Raw genomic sequence first — 14697 nt, 5'->3', positions numbered from 1 at the left:
CTCACTCATATTGATACACCCATACATATACGTTGTCATGATAGTTAAAGTTTACAAGAAGCATGCCATTGAGGTACGCGTGATCCTTAGTATAAATTAGGTACCATAAGAGACACTAGGGGAGCCTACTGCGACACCGAAGGGCCCGGGTTCGAGAAGGCATGTATGTTTCCAAACATATAGTGTCTGTGCGACACAGGGGCTTTTTAAATATGCGGCGAGCCGAAAGTTTGGGGTTTGGTGATCCTACCTTTCGGCTCTCTTTCACTACCATTAATGCGAGAGGTTATTGGTAGTGAAAGAGGTGTAGGAGACCCTCGTACCCGTCCCTTCGGGGTTCTCTTCTTCGAAATTGGGAGCGGAATTGAGTGAAGTCGTACTGTCACCAGCATTGTGCTCAAGACTTTGCCAAAGACAAGGGCAATCTTGCTCTCCTTGCCACGAGGAATTTCGTCGGTTTGTTCTGATGTTACTGTCAGACAAGTGAGATAAATGATTGTGAGCAAGGAATATATGCGTATTTTTTATATTAGCATTTTATCTATTTGAAACGCATTTTGTGCCGATTCTTCGTTAAGCTACTTGGTTATGACAAGTGTTTTCATATTTAAGAAACTTTCCAAACATGTGAATTCACTTTACTTCTATTATTTACGTTCCGGCTCATTGTAACCTTATCTACTGCTGACGTATTTGATCTTTCGAAATTCGGGTATTTTGTTTGCCCCTTTTCTTCTTCGTTCCTTCGATGTTTTTCTTGGGAACTGAGGTTAAGGCTCATTCACAGAAGCTCCTTCTGGAACTTTACTATGTAATTGAGACTGAGCGCCAAGTGTCTGGCTCAATTACTATCACAGGTATCATACCAGTTGATTGCGTAATGTTTCCATTCCACATTCTTCCCACCCATCTGGTCTTTTGCGATGTGATGGTCATAATGCATGTATTTTTGTCTGTTTTTGCTTTATTGTTTGCTGTGTTGTCTAGTAATACCACACTAACCTCTTGGAACAATTCCAATGCATATCCATAAAAACGTTTTTGTTTTATTCTGTGTTTGACCTTTGTTACTTATTTTTTTAACAGGAGTATAAATCGTCTAACTATCCTGCAAAGGGTGGGATATTGATTACCAAACAATGATCAAAGACATTAGAGCATGCTGTAAAATTGTCTGCTTAGCTGAAAAGCATTTATGTAAATTATCATTTACAGTAATTTATCTATAGTATGTACTATTTCTGCCACTCCATTCGTATTTTAGTATTAAACAGTATTATAATATATATATGATAGCACAGTAGATGCATAAAGAAGAAGAAACTTGCAGACATGAGCAAATTTAATTATTTCCATTTTATTTATAGTTCATTAAGCTAGCACAAATAAAATTGTCGCTAAAGGGAACTCGAACCCTTGTTCTTAAAGAATTTTTTACATCGGTACCAATAAACTTGTGAAAAATATTCTTAAAGGCAGCGGCAGCAGAATGTTGGCAGGAGCGAAACGGAAAGCGAAAATGTGTCGTAATCCAAGATGGAGGCTTAGATTAAAAGAGAAAGAATTTGGTTTGAAAATTTTAAGTTTTGAATTCTGCTTTATCCAACATTATGTAAAGGATGGAAAGGGGGAATATCCAAATTAAATTAGAGAAGAAAAGGGCTATTGAAAAATTAAAGTTAGTTCTTTCCTTTCTATAGTTTTTGTTTTTTTATTTTATAAACACATGTAAGATTAAAAAAAAAAAAAAAAAAAAAAAAAAAAAAAAAAGATGTGAATACAAATAATAATTTAAATTAGCAATAGCCGTTTAACGCTTCATATTAATTTGGGTATTTCCCCTCTCTATTCTAAAAATAGAAATAAGTGTTTTTCTGAACCGCGTCATTTCGAGACTAATCCATACATATGACTTACACAATGCTGATGACGGAGTTCATTCGGAACCGAACTCTAAATTTCGATAACCGAAAACTTTCTCTTAAGCTGCCATATTGGAATAACTGCTCAATTTGCTTCTACCTTTGTTTTTGCTAAGACGCTGTTTGCTGCTTTCCTTTCTTCCAAAAAATAATGTAAAAAATGTAACTGTTAGGAGAAATGGCTTCAAAAATCCTTCAGTACAATAAAAGAAATATGAGTTAAATTTGCTGTGACTGCGTTTTATTGCATCTAAACGATTTTCAAGTTTCCTTTCATTGCGGATCAACATCTCAGTAGCTATGGAATCAACATTCCTACATTAATACATCTAAGTCTCGCTTCATTGCACACACACATATATATATATGAATGTATATGAAATATATATGAATATACATACTACTATCAAACAAATACACGACGTTCAGCTAAAGATTATATGTATCGGACATGACGAATTCTAAAATCAGCAGCAAATAGAAATGAACCCTTTTAAGGGAAGGGATGCCCTCATGAGCTTTCCAAGGAAACGTATCTCATGACTATAGCTTAACTGCGCTAGCCGCGACCATGAGTTAAAACACGCAGGAGCCATTCGGACCGATTTATTGACGAAATGAGGCGGATGGACATACATCATGTAACAGGGATTTTTTTTCCTTCTTTTTTTTCCCCTTTTTATTTTCACTGCATTTAAAAAGCACAGGCTTAAGACGGTAGAAAATTACTTTTATGTAATCTATGACAGTATGCTGGTCTTCCTCTGTAATTAACTGTTTGATTACATTTTGTTTAATTTTGTGCCTTTATATATTTATTTATATATTGCTAAAAATATAAGTGTTTTCAAAGCTTAATTTTGCTATACATATATAATTTTATGAAAAAGGTGTGATAAGTAACTTTTTTTGTATAAAGGTTGTTATTATAATTATTTAATTATTATATTTAATTGCATAATTGTCATTACAATGACTTCTAATATAACGATACTTATAATTGATTATAATAATTTTACGACAACAAGTACTTATTACAGTAATACGATAATTAATAAATATTATGTATCTTATTTATCTTTAAACTGAAATATATGTACATTAATATACCCTGCAAAAAGAAATTTCTGAATAATTAATTATAATAATTATTCGATGCTAAATGATTATTACAGTTATTTAATTAATTATAATAATTACTTATTATATAATTAATAATTATAATTATAATTATTATATACTAAATAATTATAATTATAATTATTATATACTAAATAATTATAATTATAATTATTATATACTAAATAATTATTTTATTTTTTAAAGTTTTTTGGGCTAAAATCAATATGCATTATTATATACAGTTAAATTGGGGCGGGCGGGAAACATTTATTTTACAAAAGGAGATCGAAAATAATTCGATTTAAAATATTAATAAACGATCGTAAATTAATAAACGATTCGTAAATGTCGTATTAAATCAGAGGACATCCCGCTCAAATCAAGTAGATACGATCAGGGGACATCCCGCTCAAATGAGGTAGATATCTACCGACATTTTTAGTCCAAAGGGATTTGAATCCCGAAGGACTATTAGTTTCCTTTTGGCATTTTGCGTCGGACGGATAAATGTCGGTTCACTTTTCAAACTGTTGCCATAAAATGTTAGACTCCTGCATTATATTTGAAGAAATTAAATAATGAAAATCTGCGTAAATGTATGTATATTTCTCACATTGTCATAAAATAACGGTACATAGAGTCATCGAATTTTCTGGAAGATCCTAACTGTTTTGGCAGAACGCCAGATAAGGTTGCGTTTGACACGGTAGAACTATATCTAGTAGAATTTGGACAATGGTAATTTTAACGAAGCAGATAGCATTACTTTATGCAATCGAGCAAAAAGATAAAGTTTAATTAAGGCAATGTATTTTTCATTTGCTGTACAGTGTACGTTAATGATAAACAGGAAAAGCATAATTTTCCTCAAGAACTATAAACAATTTTCCAACCGTTGCGTCATTTTAAAGGTCACATTCGAATTTCTTTTGTTCCAAGAAGAATGAAAGCATTTTTCCTCGATGAGTGATCACTTTCCTCCGATCTGATATTAAGATCTTTAATGTATTTATCTTCCCTGTTAGTCTGTTAGCATGCAAGACAATACCTTCTGCATTTTCAAAAGAGACTTAAAACTTTGCAGCTAATTTTGAAATGTGAAAATAATTCCTTGCAACGTAAGATAGTAGTCTCAAACTTGCGGCTCCAGAAGCAAATTTATGCGCCTTGCAAATGCATTCAAGTATTTGTTCCAAAGATTTCAAAATGTTAATTAGTATTTGTAGTTCGAGTTTCAATTATATTCATTACCATTAAAATAGCACACTAGAGATTCTATGAATGGAACTAGTTAGTTTACAATGCGATATAATTCTTATTTAAAGATTTCACGATACAGATTTTATTAATTTATTCCTACTTGTCAATAAATAAATACATTCAGTTACGAATGTTTGCACTAAGAATAATAACTTTATTTGGAAATGCATTTATACTGAGCAGCATTTTTTTAACTGAGTTGAAAATTAATAAGGAAATAACAAGAATGACCGATAAGAATCTACCATAAGTGATGAAGAAAGTTCTAGTAATTTATCTCCAAACTATGAACTTTATCAGAATCAAAACGTTATCAGTAAGAAATAAAGAAAGAAGATTAAAATTATTTACATACAAACATATGTATTTTTATTTATGCATAAAAAACAATTTAACACACGAGAAAAAGAGTCTAAATTGTTATTATATATTCTAAAATTAAACACGATAGAATTATTTGAAATAAATGCCAATCAGAAAATTTAACATTCAGCAGCTGTCCATGTATTTGAATTACAAAATGGAACCAACAAAAATGTCTTGTACCAAATCTCAGATTTCAGACAGAATATAAATATTAATTTGAATATTTTCCTTTTGCAATAGTTTATGAATATTTTGATAAATATTTAAAAAACGAAATTTTAAATTTATTTAATTTGTACTTCTTCGTACGAAGTAAATGAAGTATCGTAAACGCGAAAAATTTCGAGTACCATATTTCAACGGAAATATCCATTTTGGGCCATTTCCGAATCTATTCTGACATTTTTAGTCCAAAGGGGCTTTATCCCTGAAGGACGATTGTTTTTTTTTCGCGATTTTGCGTTGAATCACTATAAATGTCCGTTTCACTTTTCAAACAGTTGCCACCAAATGTTAGAGTCCTGCATTATATTTGAAGAAATTAAATAATGAGTCTGCATAAATATATGTGTGTGTGTGTATTGAGAACACGGCAAAGCACACTAGGGCTATCTGCCTAAGGGGAGGGATGACTTTCGTGGAGGACTTTCTAAGGGAAACTGGCTCATATATACGTTACACATGGGGAAAACCACGAAAACGCCCATGCAACCAGCCCGTTCGCGGGATTCGAACCTCGGACCGAAGTACCAGTGTTCAGCGATCTTACCGCTCAGCCGCTGGTGGGCGCATAAATATATGTACATGTCTCGCATTGTGATAAAACAACGATACTTAGAGCCATCGAATTTTGAATGACGTCATCCCCCTTCGAATATGGACATTGGAAGACCAAACTTGAAATTTGGAATTTGTTTTATTATCGATTTCACATTTTGTAAAACGTTAACGAACTTTTGATTAACAAACTCATCGATTTAAAAGCGAGCGATGGCAACACTCTACGGGGGGGGGGAATTTTTTTATCTCCAGCGCGGATGAATTTTTCTATGAAAGTTGTTCGTATGTATCTCGCATATTTCAAAAACGATTACCGCAGAACGATGAGACTTTGATGATATAACATCTAGTTGTGCACCTCCCTTTTTTCCTGCAGCCAGGAGTCCCAAAAGTATACATATATATACCCCTTACTTGGCTTATAAGTCTTTACCGCTCCTTTATTTTCGTAATCGTAAGTCGTAGTCACATACTTACATTTGCAGAAATGTTTTAAATGACGAAAATATTCATGTTTTGTAATGTCAAATTTTAAAAGAAAATATTTTGGACAAATAAAGAAATCTAACATTTAATGGTCTCCGGGTTCTTATACTAATATTTGACAAAGTTTTATACTCATTATGGAAAAAATAAAAGTACAAGAATGTTGAATCCCTGTACGGCAAAAATTGTTCGAGATGTTTAATTTCAAAATTTGCAATTTTTGGTGTCGTTTCAAATTGCTTTCAGAAATAGGTTAATTAAATTAGAATTATTCGAGGAAATAAGTTTAAATTTATTTCAACAAAAAATGTGTGCAATTTAATAAGCCATACTAATATGCTATGTGGTGTCCATATCAGATTTTTTTTGTTAATAAAAGCGTTTCATTCCCCCCCCCCCTTTGGGAGAGGAGCATCAGCTGTTTTTAGTTCGTGCTTCGGCCCGCATTTGAGTTTGATATTACAGACGTAAGATATAAAATCATTCCTTTTTTTTCTATAAAATCTTTCCTTAAGTACCTTAGATAATCACAATCTCATTTTTACGAAAATATTTTATTTCATTCGAGTGACACACTATTTCCAAAATTCTTTAATCGAGCCCTATTCACGCAAAGTCATTAAGAGATATAACTCGATTTATCTGTAGTTAGGTTCTTGTGATTTCAGGCGTAAAATGAAAAGGCGTAAATTACAGCGGAATTTTAATGGAAACAAAATGAAATGTATTAGTTTCATACCAAGATTTCCAATAATTAATATAGCTATTTTCAAAAAAATTTATTTTATGGAACTTCCGGGTTAATAATTATTGATACACTGGTGTGCAAAAATTAAGGACGAAGTCGAAAAATTAGCATATCAGCTGAACGAAGAGGCAGAGCGTACAGAAAGACCAATCAGGAGATTAAGTAAGGTGATGTACGGTAACACATGCGCAGATATGCAGGTAGACGTAATGGGGCAGTGTCTGAGTAGTATAAAGCATGTTGTCGGTGTAAGATCAGTATTTCTGGCAAAGAGATTGCACGCCGTATAGCAGTTAAAATCACACCGAGTTGCTGCCTCAGCGAGAAATGGCGAATAATCAATCTGTTAGACGACATCTGGATGCTTTTACCCGAGGTCGAATCATTGGGAACTTGGAGGAAGGCCGCAGTGTGACAAGTGTAGCTGCAGAGTTCGGGATTGCTCACAACATCGTTTCACGACTTTAGAGACAATTTCAAACTACAGGAACAGCTATCCGGGGGTTTAGTAGTGGTCGTCCACGAGGAAACACACCCGCAGATGACCGGTATATTGCCTTACAGGCCAGAAGAAACAGGCGGCAGACAGCGGGAGAAATCGCTAGACACACGACGCAGGCGACTGGACGACGATATCGCGTTTTACCGTGGCCAGAAGACTGTACGGTGGTGGCCTTTTGCACGACGCCCTGTACGGTGTGTATCTCTAACGCCTGCCCATCGGAGAAGGCGTTCTCTGTGGTGCCGGGAACACCGGAATTGGAGAGACAATGAATGGGGACGAGTACTCTTTACAGATGAGAGCAGATTCAGTCTGAGTAGCGATTCTCACGCATACTCATCTGGAGAGAGCGGGGAAGCCGCAATCATCCCTCGAACATCATTGAAAGGGACAGGTATGGAGGTGGCGGTGTTCTCGTTTGGGGAGGCATCATGCTTGGTAGTCGTACAGACCTTCACATCTTCGACGCAGGTTCAGTCAACGAGACCCGTTATTGTAACGAGATTCTTCTTCCATATGTGCTTCTTTTCAGAGGCGCTATGGGTCCGTAGTTCCTTTTCATGGACGACAATGCACCATGTCATCGCACAGTAGCTGTCGAACAGCTGTTAGAGAGTGAGGATATTGAACGTATGGATTGGCCGGCACGATCTCCGGATCTCAATCCCATCCAGCATGTATGGGATTTTCTAGGCAGACGCTTGGCAGCTCGTACCTTACCACAAGTAACGATTCCGGAGCTTCGATTGGCGCTGCAAGACGAATGGGCAGCAATGCCTCAACAACTCATTGACACCCTCATTCTCAGCATGGGCAGACGCTGTGGAACCTGCCTAGCAGTCAGGGGAGATCATATCCCCTATTAAAGACCGGATGTTTCTTGCTGGACACCCATCACAGGGATGTTTCGGCCTTCAGTCACATTGCGCTCCATGCTACTTTTTCAATAAAGCTTCTTTTTATCCCTCTGATTTCTCTTTTAGTAAGTGTTGCTTACATTATTCATGTCCTTACTTGTTGGGGATCTTACGGTATTAAATGTGTTGATTTAGAAAGCTTTTGTACAAAGTTATATTGAAAAAACCGTCTCGTTCTTAATTTTTGCACACCAGTGTAATTCAAGATAGTGGTCTCAGACTCAGTTCGCAGGCAGGCTGAATGCTCAGTCTGAAAATAGCGGACGGGGCAAATTCTTCCCTCCCCCCGAACTATTTTTGAACAAAACTTTTAATTAAATTTTGAAATTGGCGTCTGCAAGAAGTTGTGGAATTAAAAATATGTACCAATTTTGTTCATAGATAATATGAAAACATATTTTTATAAAATATTAATTCGTTTATCCGTTAATGTTTTGCAGTCTGATTTATTAATCTTTCTTTTTAACTTCTCTTAATGTTCTGTTGATGCATTCCTCATTAAAGCTAAATTTTTACATTTTTCTCATTTTCTATAAAGAAGATGATTGTTATAGAGACTAGATTTCTGTTATACTTGTTTCTTTATTTCAATATAACAAACATGCAAGGGTGTTTTTTCCAAGGAAAAGGATGCCTTTCGTGCAGGACCTTTTAAGAGAAATAGGATCATTATCGTATTTCACGAGAGAAAACATTGAAATATCCATGCTGTAACTTTTCAGCCCCATTCGGAGGCATTCTTTATTAAATTAATCCCTCTGTTAAAGGAGCAGTTTTTATGTTATGTATTTAAAATTTTTTATTGTAAGGTTTATTTACCTTTTCTTGCAGTTCTAAATTCCAAGAAGATATACATGATATTTTAAACCGATTTGTTTAAAGAGGCTATTAAGTTCAACCTATTGAATGAATTATCATTTGGGGCTTAATGTAAGTTTGAATTTTGCATAAGCATAAAATACACAGAAAAAAATCTGAAAGGTTTCAGATTTTAAATTACGTCCAAATGTGCGTTTTTTTTAACATTTTGTGTGTTACCTTTATTTATTAAATATCACTTTCTTCGCACTTATACCATAAAAACTCAGTCAACAGCAATATCGCAAAATAGTTTTAAAATGAGCATACCGTTAGAATTTCCGATTCAGAGACTCGCGCGCTGGAGATAAAAAATGTTTTTTCTCTACAACATTGCCATTGCTCGCTTTGAAATCCTTGAGTTTGCTAATAAAAAATTCATTAAAGTTTTTAAAGTATGAAATCGATAATAAATCAAATTCCAAATTTCAAATTTGAGCTTCCACATGCTCATATTCGCAGTAGGATTACGTCATTCAAAATTCGATGGCTTTAAGTACCGTTGTTTTATCACAATGCGAGAAATATACATACATTTATGCAGACTTTTCATTATTTAATTTCTTCAAATATAATACAGGACCCTAACATTGGGTGGCAACATTTTGGAAAGTGAAACGGACATTCATAGTGAACCAACGCAAAATCTCAAAACGAAAATAATAATCCTTCAGCCTTCAGAGACAAAGCCCCTTTGGACTAATAATGAGTCGAAAACTGGGTAAAATATGTCATAATGATATTTTGTTTCGTTTTAAATGTTAAATTCTTCATAATTAATAAAATTTTTAATTTGATTTGTTTAATTGATTAAAGAAAAGCACACGAATTATACAAGGGCTAAAAACACAACGCTTTTTTTTATCGATTTAAATTTATTATTTTAAATCGGCGTTTCTTGATACGTTCAAAAATTGAAAGTTAATTATCATAATTTATTTTTCAAATATACTTTTAAAATTTCTCAGTTAATTTGGTACTTCTTCTAGCCGTTCGCTTGAGACAAGAATCACATATATAGTTCATTCTTGTCCCGGCTCTACTGAGTAATCCTATTAACTTTTAGTACATATAGATAATGCCTTGATAAAAGATTTTTAAAAGCGTAAGTTATGCGCGATTTATGAAGAACTTTTCGTTTGGAAATCTTCCATTAATGTATTTAATAATCACAATTCTTATGATGCATAGTGACAGATGTTTTAAAATGTTACTAAAGATGAAGTTGTAAAATGGACCACAAATACGTATCTGAAATATCTGAGAGTAAGTAGAAGGGAAAACTCTCTAATCGATATAAACGAGGGCAAAATTAAGAAAATTTGCAAATCATGTCTGTTTTTGCGAAAGGTATTGAACCAAAGGTACTAATTATGCCGCCGAAGAATTATGCTAATACTCAGAGTCGAGTATGTAAGCGTACACGTGTGTGCCTGTGTAGCTGTGATTGCGGAGGGGATTAAAGAGATTATCACATCTAGCGACAGTCCCTGCTAGACGGGACTTTTCTCAGAAATGAGATTTTGGTAGCACTGGTTTAAACCAGAGGATTCTCAGAAAAAGGAGCCCCGCTGGAAGCGAAAGGCGAGCTACGCGGGATCTTTTGAAACCTCTCCGAAAAGGTTTCTGCTGCAGCTGTGTCCCGCGTAGAGATCAACCAATCAGATGAAAGTTCTGATTCTGAAGGATCACGTGATCCCAATTTGAGCGATAATCCGTTTGGTGTTCAAATCTTTGTAGTAAGAGAAAATGGTAAGCTAGCTACGTGGGTTTCCTGGAAATGTGCGGGTTCTGAGAATTGTCCCTTTCGATGTCAAGTCTTTCGTAGCCGAAACATAATGTGACTGGGACTAATTTCAGCACAAGGGGATTTTGGCGATTCGTGTGCTCGTAAACCTTCACAATATTCGCCGTGTTTCTTGCAAGAGTTGGGTAAATTTTGCAAAATATCAGCAAAAATGAAAGTAATAATGATGTTTATTTTAGCCGATACTTTACTAATCACTAACGTATTAATGACGTAATGAGATGGAGAATTGTCGATAGATTAGACTAAGGTCAATCACAACCTATAGAGCTCAATATAACGGCCAGTGTGGTCTGCATTTTGTGGAAACAGTTTCAGGACACTGGATTCATATCGAGAAGACCTGAACAAGGTCGACTAAGGTACAAAACGACGAATGAGGATCGTTATCTGGAACCTTCTAGCGCAGCTGCACAGGTTTGCTATAGCTTCACTGCTTTCACGTGAGCTATATGTTGCCACTGGAACCTGAGTTTCACGGTATATAGTTGCCCGAAGGCTTCATAAGATAGGTCTGCATGTCAGAAGACTCGCTGTTTGAGTCCTATTCACTGCAGCCCACCTGGGAGTGCGTTTAGTGTTGCGCAAACAACATATACTTTGGACGAGACTTTAGTGGGGCATCATGCTTTTTGCAGATGAGTAGAGATTCAGCTTGGACACTGATTCTCAAAATACCTGTATCTGGAGAGAGTCTGGAACACAATACCATCGCTCTCTCATCAAGGAAAAGGATCATTACAGTGGTTGAAGTATAATGGTTTGGACTGTTGGACCACAATTATGTTGGACCGCCGCACATCCCTTCTTATGTTTGACAATGATCCCCTTACTGCTAAGAGACATAAAGAGAAAATTTTAGAGCCCTATGTTTGGCTTTTCAAGGGTGAAGTTGGTCCTGGGTTCCTATAAATGGACGACAATTCTCGTCCATATAGGCCTCAGCTAGTCGACGATTACCTGGAAAGTGATAATAAATGCCGCATGGATTGGCCAGCCAGATTTGACGTTAACCCTGTAGCGCATGTCTGGAATATTTTTGGGAGGGCAATTTTATCTCGCCATCCGTTTCCGAGAACCATGCGGGTGTTAAAATGGAGTGGGATCGGCTACTAAAGTGGTTTGAACTGCATTTAGCGTTGTGCAAACAATATGTACTTCGGGCGAGACTTTAGTGGAGCGTCATGCTTTTCGCAGATGAGTAGAGATTCAGTTTGGACACTGATTCTCAAAATACCTGTATGTGGAGAGAGTCTGGAACACAATACCATCGCTCTCTCATCAAGGAAAAGGATCATTACAGTGGTTGAAGTATAATGGTTTGGACAGTTGGACCACAATTATGTTGGACCGCCGCACATCCCTTTTTGTATTTGACAATGATCCCCTTACTGCTAAGAGACATAAAGAGAAAATTAAGTATAATGAAGTATAATGGTCAGACAGTTACGCCGTCACCCTGCGCTAACTGTCTGACTGTAAGAGGGTACCATACTCCATTTTAGACTCATTTTCAGTTCAATATCACAACTTGGATTTTGGACATTTCTGCGCTATGAGCTTTACTGATACTCATGAGTATATAAAATGAATTTTTAAGGGAATATCTCTTTCTTTGTTATAAAAGTATATTCATATCACATCTTATTAAAACCCGTCCATTAGTTTTTTGGAAACTGGACATAACAGGCAAATTCTCTTAATTTTGCACACGAGCGTCAGTTATAATCTACCAAATTCGTGTAGTTTAAAATATATCTGATAGATACATTTTATATAATGATTTACACAGTTAATATAAAAAGCTAGCTAGTATGTAATGCCCCACGTTACTTTATTTCAGAAAAATAATGTCGCCTATTAATGAAGAGATTTATATATTGAATGCATTCACTTTATTCAAACAAGAGAGAAATATATATGTGAGATCTTGAAGTTCCTTGATTTTAATTAAATGATGTGTAAAATAAAGTTAATTTATTTCCATTGTTATAATAGCCATGGTAATACATGACTAACAGTAAAATCATGGAGCTATTAACTATGCCGGATTTTAAAGCAAAAGTGTCAAAGGGATATTTAAATGAATGAATATAATCAGTTTGTTGTCTCTATACTGACACTTCTGATCTTCCTGGAAATTATGTTAATGTTGTAATACGATTTCTACATGAGGGCTTCAAGTTTTAATTTTTTGTTTCATGTATTCAATATTAATATGAAAGCTAGAAAAATGATTTCTAGATTATTTAACTAAAAGAGTGTATCAAAATAGTTTTTAGCTCAAAAGAGCGTTAGCCCAGAAGGACTATTACGCTCGAAACGGCATTTTACGTCGGTTCACTATAAATGGCATACCACTTTTGAAATTGTTGCCACCAAATATTAGAGCCCTGGATTATATTTAAAGAAATTAAATCATGAAGAATCTGCATGAATGTAGGCATGTTTCTCGCATTGTGAAAAAGCGACGGTATCTAGAGCTATCACATTTTGAATAACGTAATCCTCCACCCAAACATGGGCGCCTGAAAACCCTAATTTTGAATTTCGAAATTGTTTTATTATGTATTACTATTTCATATTTTGTAAAATGTTAATGAATTTAGGATTTACAAACTCAACGATTTCAAAGCAAGCATATTTAATTATTAAATATTTTTATCTCCAGCGCCCGAGACTGTCTATCGGAAATTCTAAAAATATGTTGTTTTACATTGTGATATTGCTGCTGAATTGAATTTTATGAGGTTTAAATACGAAGAATATGATATTTAATCAATAAAGGTAACACACAAAACGTTAAAAAAAAAAAAAAAAACGTGAATGTAATTCAAAACGGAAAGCTTTTAGAATTTTTTTTTCAAATATTACACTTTATATATATATATATATATATATATATATATAAAAAAAAAAAAAAAAAAAAAAAAAAAAAAAAAAGGGATGATTTTTTGGGGGGGGGGTGGAATTTGCCAAAAAATCGAATCGAAATCTTGATCTCATGATCGAAAGCTTGAAATTCTGCAGTAGTTAATATGATCGCTAATTAAGAACAAAATGGTCCACATAGAGTTTTGAAAATATTTTTGGGGAATATTGTATTCTCATTACAAAGAGATATAGTTAAAGAATTTTTTAAATTAGAATATCCAAGTGATAGAAAGGATCAGGTATTTATTACAATCCACCACGTAAACAAACAGAAAACTGTCTAAAAAACGTAACCAAGTAACAGGTAAAAGCACTAAAAACAAAAAAAACAAAAAAAAAAAAAAAAAAAAGTTAGTGAATAAAATCAGTAAAAATTAATCACTTAAATTTTTATTTAAAATCTAAACACCTTATTCAGTTATGATTTTTGAAAAAATGGAATTAATAAAATTTAATGATTCTGTACAAAGGTAGGCAACATATGGCATTGCAAATATGTTTATTCATCCCAATAATACTGCAAAAGTTCATAATTGTCAAATGCATGGATTACACATTAAATGTATTTAAAATTATATTAATTAAATATATCATAGAAATAGAAAGAGTTAAATTATTAGAAACGAATTGATTAGTTTGAAATCGCTCAGCTTGTTAAGAAGTTATAATTAGAAAAATAAAATAAAATGAAGTATAAGAGACTGACCAGTTCAGTTTGGAAGCTACATTAAAAATCTTTGGGATAGCGTATTTTACGCAAGGACCACCGTAGAAATTTGCAAGGCATGATTAACCGCACATTTCGATTGGCATCAGTGAGAATGAACTCACATTTAAGAGGCATAAGCCGAACATCAAGTAGAAATTCGAATATCTAGTGTAATTGGAACAGCAGCTTATCCAGATAATTAGGGTGATTCTTTTGTCTGATCCAGATGATTAGGCCACATATTTCACAATAAATGAACTACTCTGATATGCGCCCTCAAGTCGCC

The sequence above is a fragment of the Stegodyphus dumicola genome, chromosome 12 (assembly GCF_044657685.1).
Source record: "Stegodyphus dumicola isolate Sdum_Otavi_A_Nest chromosome 12, ASM4465768v1".
Classification (NCBI taxonomy): Eukaryota; Metazoa; Arthropoda; class Arachnida; order Araneae; family Eresidae; genus Stegodyphus; species Stegodyphus dumicola.
The sequence above is the reverse complement of the archived record's forward strand: the minus strand, read 5'-3'. Positions refer to the sequence as shown.